Genomic DNA, 10,397 nt, shown 5'->3' with positions numbered 1-10,397 from the left:
TATTAGAGTAGAAAATACAGGAGGTACAAGATAACTGAAAAGGCTAATGCAGCATTAGATTCAAATCGATAGCTCCTGTAGCTACTTAAAACATGGGTTTAAAAACTGAACTCAATATTTCCAGTAACCATAGAAACAGTTATGGTTAAATAAATAGAAACATGGTTAAAATAAAATTTACCATGAAAACCCTTGTTTCATGCTTGCTATGGGGAAGTAAGAAGTTATCATGACCAGGACACAAGAGACCTGACATATTAGCTACAGGTCCTGTTTGCTTTACTGAGGGTGTAGTTTCAAAATGCAGTCACCTTCTTCAGCTTCAGACTCAGATTCTTCTCCCGCATTTTTGAGCCACTCTACAAACTTTATTATTTACTCAAGGAAGACACTTTTCCCAAGACACTTCTTGCAACATGTGCATCTTTATACCACTTCAGAATGGGCCCTTCACTCAGGACTTCAGCTTTATAAAATAGCACCACTAGTTTCTGGAAGTCTTTCACAAAATGAGTGTTGTCATAGCAATACTCCTGAATCTTCAATAACAGAGTCAGCTTAGACCGACCTTGGGGAGGCAAGGCAGCAAGTGGGCGGCGGTCTTGTTTCAAGGGCTCCATGGCTTGCTGTGCTGCAAGCTCCTCTTCTTGGTTGCATTCCATGGTGCTCGTTACACTGGGCCACATATCCCAATGATCACGGGTTCTGAGATACTGGGTTTTTTTCATTTCCTCCTTGACATCCAAAATTATATCCTTAGATGGATCACCATGGGGCATCTGTTCTTGAAGCTGTTTCTGGAGTTCCTTACGAGGGCCTATGGTTTGCTGATTCTGAACATATTCTAAAAGCTCTTGCAAGCCTGCATCAGTAAAATACTTTGTGAAGTGCCTGACGCTTTGTGTACCCGCAGGAATAGGTTCCATCGGGCTGTTATCCATGCTGACTTTCCGAAGACTTGCAGCTACTGCATTGATACCTTTTTCATTCATCCATGATTTAAAGAGCTTTTACAGCAAACGCTGCTGAAACCTCTTTGTTAACCAAATTCTCATTATAAAGGCTATTAAGAATGGACGCATTAAGTGTTCCATTAGCCAGAAGAACACCAGGTAACATCACCAACTTGTTCCTCGCCAGCTCCAAAAAAGCCCTTTAAGAACAGCAGCAGCTTTTTTACTTCACCTTCAAAACCTTTCTCCAGATACTTGTAGCACCTGATTAACTTGTTAAAAACATAAGCAAATGCTTGCATGTTCTCTAGGCCTTCTTGTGCTGCAAACACACAAACATTTGTACACATCATGTCATCTGCCAGTGTATTACCTGGGGGCAGCATTCCACCAGCCACCAGAATGTCAGAGCATTTCTGCATATCCGCAGTAATCAAGTTTTGTTCCAGAATCACCAAGAAACTTTGCTGCTGCTTCCAAATCAGCACCAGTTTCAGCTAACCCTTGACTAATACAGTCCTGAAACGGAGTAAGGTCAAACATCTCTTTTTCGTCACTTTTTCTGGTTTGAAAATGCTGGCCTGATGGTGTTAGCTTTTGCTGTTTGTTTTTGTTTATTTGTTTGTTTGTTTGTTTGTTTGTTTGTTTGTTTGTTTTTTAAGATTTTATTGGAGAATTGGGGAAGGGAAACAGCCAAGTTGTTGTCCTTCAGTCTTAGTTGTGGAGGGCACAGCTAGCTCAGCTCCAAGTCCAGCCGCCATCTGGCCGCCCATTGGCAGCTCAGGGCAACTCAGCTCACGGTGCCGTGTTCAATATTAGTGGCGGGTGGGCATAGCCCATCATCCCATGCGGGAGTCAAACCTAAAACCTTGTTGTTAGGAGCACGTGTTCTCACCAGCTGAGCCATCCTGCCACCTGTTGGCAGCTCAGCGGCAGCTCAGCTCAGGTACAGCTCACTGGTCCATGTGGGAATTGAACCAGCGACCCTGTTGCTCAGAGCTCGCACTCTTAACTAACTGAGCCACTTGGCCAGCCCAGCTTTTGCTGTTTTTGATTATTTATAAAAGATACCCCTCAAGTCATGCCTGCAACCACAGCAGCCACTTCACCACTCCCACCTGCAAACTGAACCGATAGCAGGCCTGGTCTCTTTTGCCCCTACAATCCAAGCCTCCTCCAAGGGCATATGTCTCCCTCGGATACTTTTCTACAAGAAGTGTTCTTAAACACTTCACTGCATGCATTACATAAAGGTTATGATTCAATTCAGCAAAATAATGCTGTGCTAATGAATCTTGCAAGTAACTTGTTATAAACAACTTTACTAAATGTGTTCTTCAACACTTCACTACATGTGTTACAGAGTAAATATGACTTCCATTCCCTGAAATAACACTCTGCTGAACGCATCTATCAAGTAGCTTATTAGAAACGTCTTCATTAATTGTGTTGCTAAACACTTCGCTACAAGCATTACCAAGTGGGCATGACTTCCATTCCCTGAAATAGCACTGTGCTGAACACACCTTCAAGTAGCTTGTCAAACATCTGAATTAAATGTGTTCTTAAACACTTCATTAGATGCATTACTGAATATTACTTCGATTCACTGAATTAACACTGTGCTGGATGACTCTTAAAGTAGCGTTTTAGAAACATCTTTATTAAATGTGTTCTTAAAAACTTTAAAGCATGCATTAAAAGTGGTATTACTTCCATCCACTGAAATAACACTTGCTGATCACATTTTATAAGTTGCTTCTTAAAAACAACTTTATAAGAATTGTTCTTGGGCCAGTCAAGTGGCGCGTTGGTTAGGAGTTGGCTTGGGACGCCAGCTCTGAGCAGCAGGGCCCCAGTTTGGATCCCACATGAGGGCCAGTGACGCTGCGCCCTCTACAGCTAAGATGCTGAACAACAGCTCAACCTGGAGCTGGGCTGCCATGAGTCGCCGGCGACGGTGTAGGCTGCAGCCCCTGCTGCAGTGGATTGCCATGGGCTACCGTGTGTAACCAGCAGCCAGCATGAGTGGCCAGCAGCCACAGTGAGCGGCCGTCCAGAAGCCGGTGACTGATCTGCCTCATCGGGAAGAGCACAATGATGGTGCCAACTTGGGCCAGTGAAGCAACGTCCTCCACAACTAGACTGAAGACCAAAACGACAGCAACTTGTATGTTCCCCTTCCCCCAACTCCCCAGCACTGTTCCTATCCCCCAATTCCCCAATAAAAATCTTAAAAAAAAAAAAGAAAGAATTGTTCTTAAACACTTCAGGTCATCCATTACAGTCATTACAGTCATTGAAATAAAACTGTGCTGAACACATCTCCAAGTAGCTTGGTAGATACATCTTTATAGCAAGTGTTATTAAAAACACTACATGCATTACAGATAGGGCGTCACTTTCATTCTCTAAATAACACTGTTCTAAATGCAATTGCAAGTACCTTGTTAGAAGCCACTTTATAACTGTGTTCTTAAACATATCACTACATCCATTACAGAATAAGTATAAATTCCAGTGGAAAAAAATTAACACTGTGCTGAGCTCATCTTTCAATTAGCTTGTTAGAACATCTTTGTTAAATGAGTTCTTTAAAACTTCACTACGTGCATTACAGAGTGGGTGTCACTTTTATATACTGAAATAACACTGTGCTGAACACACCTCGCAAGTAGCTTATAGAAACATCATTATAAGAAATATTTTAAACACTTCACTACATGCATTAAGAGTGGGTATCACGTCTCTTCACTGAAAATTTCTGTCCTGAATGCATACTGCAAGTAGCCTGATAAAAACATTTTTATAAAAAGTATTCTTAAACACTTCACTACATGCATTACAGAATGTCTATTACATCAATTCTCTGAAATAACTGTGCTAAATGCATCGTGAGGTAGATTGTTAAAAACATATTAAATGTGTTCTTTAAAAATTCAGTCCATGCATTACAGGTGAGTATCACTTTCATTTACTGAAATAACTATGTGCTGAACCCATCATCCAAGTAGATTGTTAGAAACATCTTATAAGATGTGCTATGAAACACTTTATTATATATATTAAAAAGTGTGTAATATTTCAACTCCCTGAAAAAACACCATGCTGAATGCTACTTGCCAGCAGCTTGTTAAAAACATCCATATTAAATGTGTTCTTAAACACCGCACTACCTGCATTTGAGTGGGTATCACATCCATTCACTGAAATAACAGTCCTGAATGCATCTTGCCAGTAGATTTTTTTAAAAACATCTTTATTAAATGTATGCTTAATAAGTTTCTACACATATTACAGAGTGAGTGTCATTTACATTCATTAAAATAACAGTTTCAAATGCATGTTTCCGGTAGCTTTTGAGAAACATTTTAATTAAGTTCTTAAACTCGTCCCCTGGAGCTTCCTCCTCTGCCATTTTCTGTGACATCACCCCTATGTCTTAAAACTATAGCTAGGTCTTCTACAATCACCGTGATAAATGTTGACAGTCATATAAAATTGTCTACAATACTATAAAAATTAAAACATTCTAAGTTCATAATAGTATTTAAGCTAATAAACTCAATTGACTAGTAAACACGTTTTGTGACACTTGAATTGAATGGCTATTGGTGCTAAGTTAAAATTTTGTTCCATAAAGTAAATGTGATCCACTATTCTCTATGTCTACATCCTTGTGTATAGGAGATGACATGAGGTTTTACCTACTTTCTCACATACTAACTTGATGACATATCCTTTTAACTGTTGCTAAATGTTATAAGCTCTCTTGATCTGTTTTTATCATTTTAGCATGATTTGCACTTTTCTCACATGGAGATAAGACTGAAAACTGAATCCATGTGAAATAAGCAGATGATCATAAGTCACTACTTAAAATATGTAATTTTTAATATGTCATAGCAAGATAACTACCTTGTAAAAACATCTGGAACCAGACATGGCAGAGCTGTTTGAACTGATATGTAACATTTGTTGGGGTCAAGAAAAAAAGAAAAGTTCTCATACCGTTTTGCACATTGGCAAAGACATGTTAAAACTTTTTACTTTAAAAAAGCTTACTTTTTCAAAGTTTATACAAAAATTTTACTACATCTCTAATCTTTAAACATTTTAAACCTCTTCACATAAATTGGCACCAAAAAAAAGCTTGTGTGATTCACAGGTGATAACTGCATAAGCAGAGACCATCTCTTTCCTTAGTCATTCTAACAGGGATGTAGAATTATAGGCTTTATTTGCTGAACTCCTTTTTTTCAATCTCTCATCCTTCAGCAGGCACATATTCCTAATTTTTCACAGAAAAATGTTGTATTCCAAGACATTTTTCCACAGCATCATTAACAAACAAGGTATTATACAGAAACAAATTGTATAGGCCCCTGAAAAGCTTCCTTAAACACAAAAACTTTTTATCTTAATCTAAAAAGTATCCCATATGTTTCTACCTTGGCAGAATATATATATATATATATATATATATATATATATATATATATATATATATATATATATATATATATATATATGGCAGAATAACACTAGCTGTTATTTCGTGAGGCCCTCACCAGTAAGGCTGTCTACACATGAGGAATCTGAGCACAGCCAGTGCGGCATTCAGGCCCCATTTTCTGTCAGCTCATCACACTGAGCGTCAGTTTAATGCAGCAGTGCACTTAGACACTACGAGTTGTCTACAGCTATTTAGGTTCAAATAGTGCGTTTTTTGAGTTTTCATTTTTCTTTTCAATGGCTTTTCTATCTCTTCTCTGCCAGGCATCACATATGCCTGCTTTCATGCCTCCCCTTCTCTTTTGCTGGGGCTAGAAAATCAAATGACTGCACCTAAAATAATCACTTTTAAAGAAATAAAAATGAAGATATTCTATTAATACTTTTTTTTTTTACATTTATTTTGCCCAGCAGACCAAAATATTTCTCTATTTAGTGTCTTCATTGATCATGTGGTATGACTGTTTAGGTTTCTGGAAAAGTGAACCCCTGATAGGGAGGGAGCCATTAACACAATTGACAGTGCTTTGAGACACAAAAGGCAAAAGCTTCAAGTATTGGACTAAGCTGTTTTTCAGATCAGCAACAGTTCACTACCAATGGTCAGACTTCAGAGAGTATCGAAACAGGTAATGTGTAATTGTACGGCAGATATTTTTCTGTGGCTACCCAGTTCTCTAGTATCTCCTAATGATGCATCATAGTTTCCTAAAAAGGCATCCTTATTGCCGCCTTTAAAGCGACCATGTCATCTTCAAAGGAAAATGGGAGTGTTATGGTCACCATCTACCTTAAGCCACTGTCGTTCACCTATTAGACCTGTGCTCCCAAGTGAACGTCTTTCCTATGACAGGCGTTTAGCCCTGGACCACATTAATTGGCAGATATTCAGTTAAGCAAAAGCAAAGTTACCTCCTGTATTCACTCTGACATTTGGAGATTTGTTCTTACTGCTTTGTTTTGGCTGTAGTTCTGTGTGTATGTAAAACAAGACATTTTAACAGGCTGGGTATTATGTGAGAAGCTAGACTTTCTTTGTAATATACTTATTTTTTCATATAAAATCATAATTATTTTACTAGTGTATTTCATTTACTATATCTTGCAGTCTATATTATAACATTTTATTTAAAGAATAATTTCAGCAAAAAACCCTGAATTCTACAATTCTGTGATATTCCTGAAACCATTTCTTAGAACTTTATTTGTAATAACAGGAAGTACAGAATCAGAGGGGTCTTTAAAAATTGACAGTGGTGCCTGTTGCTTGGCGTTGGGTGAGAAACAACATTTGGGCATTTTGCTGGCTGGGTAGACAAGAAATATACATCCAGCAAACATGTATCTGTAAGTGCCAGATACAGGCCTGGGATGGGCATAAAGAGTTGAACAAAGACATAGTTCCTGCATTAGTGACGTCACAGTTTTGGGTTGTAGGGAGTGTCCTTCCAGCATTGAGCATAATGTGGTCACTAGTAAGTGGAGGTGTGCTCAAGGTTCTGGGGGATCTCAAATGAAGACCCCCTTGGTTGTGAGTGTGTTCATTTGGACTTAGAGGGCTTCATAACATAAGCCATGGCTTCATAGTAGTGGGGGCAAAATATGGACACAAGAAACATCTCCAGTCATTGTGCATGATGGGGCCTTTTGAGAAGCTGAGGACAGGAGGTCTTGTCTCCTTTTGATAATCTTGGCATTTTTTGGCTGAGTAATAAAACAATTGCCTTGGCGCAAGAGTTCTTCAGTAAGAATAGTATGAGGTGTGTTTTAGAATCCTTTTTATTACCCCTATCTAGAAATATCACTCAAGAGCTAAAATTAGATATTGTTAGATGATTGTTCAATCTAATAATATTTAGAAATTAGAAAGGGAAGGTCTGCAAATAGATTGAGAACAGTTATTTTTAAAGATATTTCAAATATATGCTTTTGTGTTTGAAGAGTGCTGAAATTTTTCAAATGAATGGTTTCCACATTTTTCACCATCAGCCCCCTCTGGCTCTACCTCCCACTCACACTATATATTCAAAGTTTTTATCTGGCAACCATATTTTCCCTCTTTTTATCACAGATAAAACCGTTAGAGCTTTTCATCAGCATATGCGGTTTTTTTTTTATATGGAGTTGATTTAGACAAAAAAGGACACTGTGGATGTAGCATGCAACTTTATCGTAGGTGTATTTCTAATAGAATTCCTTTAGACTTTATGAAATACCAAAAATGGCTTGAGGCCCCCTCATGGGGTTTGAGAGAACTCAGTATTGGAACTGCTTTTTGAATCTTCTGATCCATCAATATGTCACATTTCTAGTGTGTTCATAGGTATTTAGTGGTTCAAGGATTGGGTGAAGCCTGGATTTACTTCCAGTATCTTTCAGAGACTCCCTTGATCTCCTAATGCCTCAGTTACCCCATTCTCTGGTTTCTTTTTTTATTTCTATGTGAGGTTCTTGGGATAAAGGTGCTGTGGATAAGAAATATAGCCAACATGCATAAAGAAAAATGTGAGAAAATATGAAAAATATGGTATTTAAAAATGAAGAGCTTCCATATAAGTTATGCTAATCAAAAGTGTCACTACTTGTATGTTTGTAAAGAAAAATATACAAATGTGAATCTGGCTTGGTTGCTGACCCATTGAGAGCCCCAAAAAGCTGAGTAAAAATCACATTGGAAAGCCTTCTTAAGGCCCTGTTTTGTGGGTGCCATGGGTCTATTAGTTACTCTAACCCAGCCTGTAACACCATCCAGATGGTGGTCAGTGTTGACACCTGAGCGCCTAAGGACAGCTGAAGGGAACCTTCCATGCTGGCCAATTTCTGCTCTCCATTCTGGTGCATTTATTTTGTTCCGAATAGGTTAGCCATGTACCCATTTATGCTGTTTGTCAATCGGTTCTTTTTTCTTGAATACAATTGCTAGTCTCTGTTGAAACTTTCAGATTTCCTTGGAAAAGAATAAATAGCTGTAAATAGTTTATTAAGCATGTGAATGTAATTCTCAGGAATGTTTAGCTACAGGACCAGGTCATCTCCATGGAAAACAGATTCTGCCCTTCAGAGTTTTGGGGGGTTTTTTTGTGTTTTTTAAAGATTTTTATTGGGGAATTGGGGGATGGGAACAGTGCTAGGGAATTGGGGGAAGGGGAACAGACAAGTTGCTGTCTTTTTGTTCTTCAGTCTAGTTGTGGAGGACGTTGCTTCACTGGCCCAAGTTGACACCATCATTGCACTCTTCCCAGGTGAGGCAGATCAGTTGCCAGCTTCTGGGCAGCCGCTCATGGTGGCTGCTGGCCACTCACGCTGGCTGCTGGCTACACACGGTAGCCCATGGCAACCCACTGCAGCAGGGGCTGCAGCCTATCGCCACCGCTGGCAACTCAGGGCAGCCCAGCTCCAGGTTGAGCTGTTGTTCAGCATCTTAGCTGTAGAGGGCAGTGTCACTGGCCCTCATATGTGGGATCCGAACTGGGGCCCTCTGGCGTCCCAAGCCAGCTCTTAACCATCACGCCACCCTGCCGGCCCAGAGTTTTATTAAAGGCTCCTGCTGGAGCCAAATGTCCCCTGGTGCTCAATTTCCCACTGACCGCTGACCAGCTAACAGACGAGGCCATTGAATCCTTGTTCTATCCCAGGCCTTCTTAAGTCCTGGCTGCAGAAGAGGGCGGGCAGTCTCAACATCTCCAACACCCTGACCATGGCTTCCAGGTGACCACACAACAGAGCATTGGTCCGAGGTGCGGTCTAGGGCCTACTCCGTGTGGGCAGGATACGAGACTCTAGGCTCAGGGACCGAGCCTGCGGCAAGGCCCCCTGACCCTGTGTTTCCCCCTTTTCCCCGTTTAGTGAAAGGTGGTGACATCGGAGGTCATGGGCTGGGGGGGGGCGAGGTGCAGAAAGAGCAGCTTCCTGGGTGGAGTGAGGGGTAAGGAACAGGCGGCAACTGAACCGAGGGGTTGGGGTTGAGGGTAAGGGGTGATACTGGGGACGACCACGGCCTAGTTCTTGCCAAGTCTCGGCCAGGGCGAGGGGAGGCGGCGGATCTGCAGCGGGTACTGGATGCAATTGGAGGAAGGGGCCCGAGGCCGGGGGTGGTCCCTGCTGCACAGGACCCAAGAGGGAGGGAGAAGCCGTGAGCCAGGGAAGTCCACGTCCGCAGTGATTCGCCGCCAGGAGAGCCCAAGGCGCCGCAGGCCTTGTTCTCAGGCCGTTGGGGGTAGCGCAGGCAACCTCGAGAGAAGGAAGAACCGTGCTGAGCGAGGTCGGGGCTGGGTGGTACAGGCAAACCTCACTTCAGAAAGGTGGGACGGGGCGGGGTGAGGACCTGGCAAGGCAGACGAGCCTCGCATGAGGAGGAGGGTCCTCAGCAAAGTGGAGAGTGGCGAGGACCGGGTGGTGCAGACAAAAATCACGAAAAGAGGATGTTCTTGAGCGAGGCAGGGATGAGGCGAGGAAAGAGGCGGTGTGGACAGAGGGGCGAATGGGACAGGACTAAAGGGTCGGGTGGCGGCCGAGGGGAACCAGCTAAGAGTGGTGAGATACTGGGCAGAGCAATAGGACGGCGTTCGCTTCAGCACCGCGGACAGCGGCCGGGCAGCGTGGGCCCCCAGCACCTAATTCCAGCAGAAACTGGTTTTTCTGCGCCCTCTGACATGGTTTTTCTGGTTTGGGGAAAAAGAAAAGTCTTTTCAGCCTGTACAGATATCCCGTTGGGGCTGGGACGCTGGGCTCACCAGCGCTAGGCAGTAGCTGTCCAGGAGAGTGTAGGAGGTATTATTTTTCACTGGGGCACAGATAGTATGTGTCACGCCAAGAGTTTTCTGGTAGTGATGACATGATTGCATGAAAAAGAACTGTTATGCTCAGACTTTTCTGACCTCACTGATCCCTTTTCAATTATTCAACCCCCATTACCCCTTTGACAGCCAT

The 10,397-nt window shown here is 41.9% G+C and overlaps 1 pseudogene; it reads right to left on the bottom strand.

The window, feature by feature from the left end:
* Positions 1-279: 279 nt before the first annotated feature.
* LOC109383920 (basic leucine zipper and W2 domain-containing protein 1-like) lies at positions 280-10,397 on the bottom strand (annotated as a pseudogene).

Source organism: Hipposideros armiger, unplaced genomic scaffold, assembly GCF_001890085.2.
Source record: "Hipposideros armiger isolate ML-2016 unplaced genomic scaffold, ASM189008v1 scaffold_91, whole genome shotgun sequence".
NCBI lineage: Eukaryota > Metazoa > Chordata > Mammalia > Chiroptera > Hipposideridae > Hipposideros > Hipposideros armiger.
The sequence above is the reverse complement of the archived record's forward strand: the minus strand, read 5'-3'. Positions and strand labels throughout refer to the sequence as shown.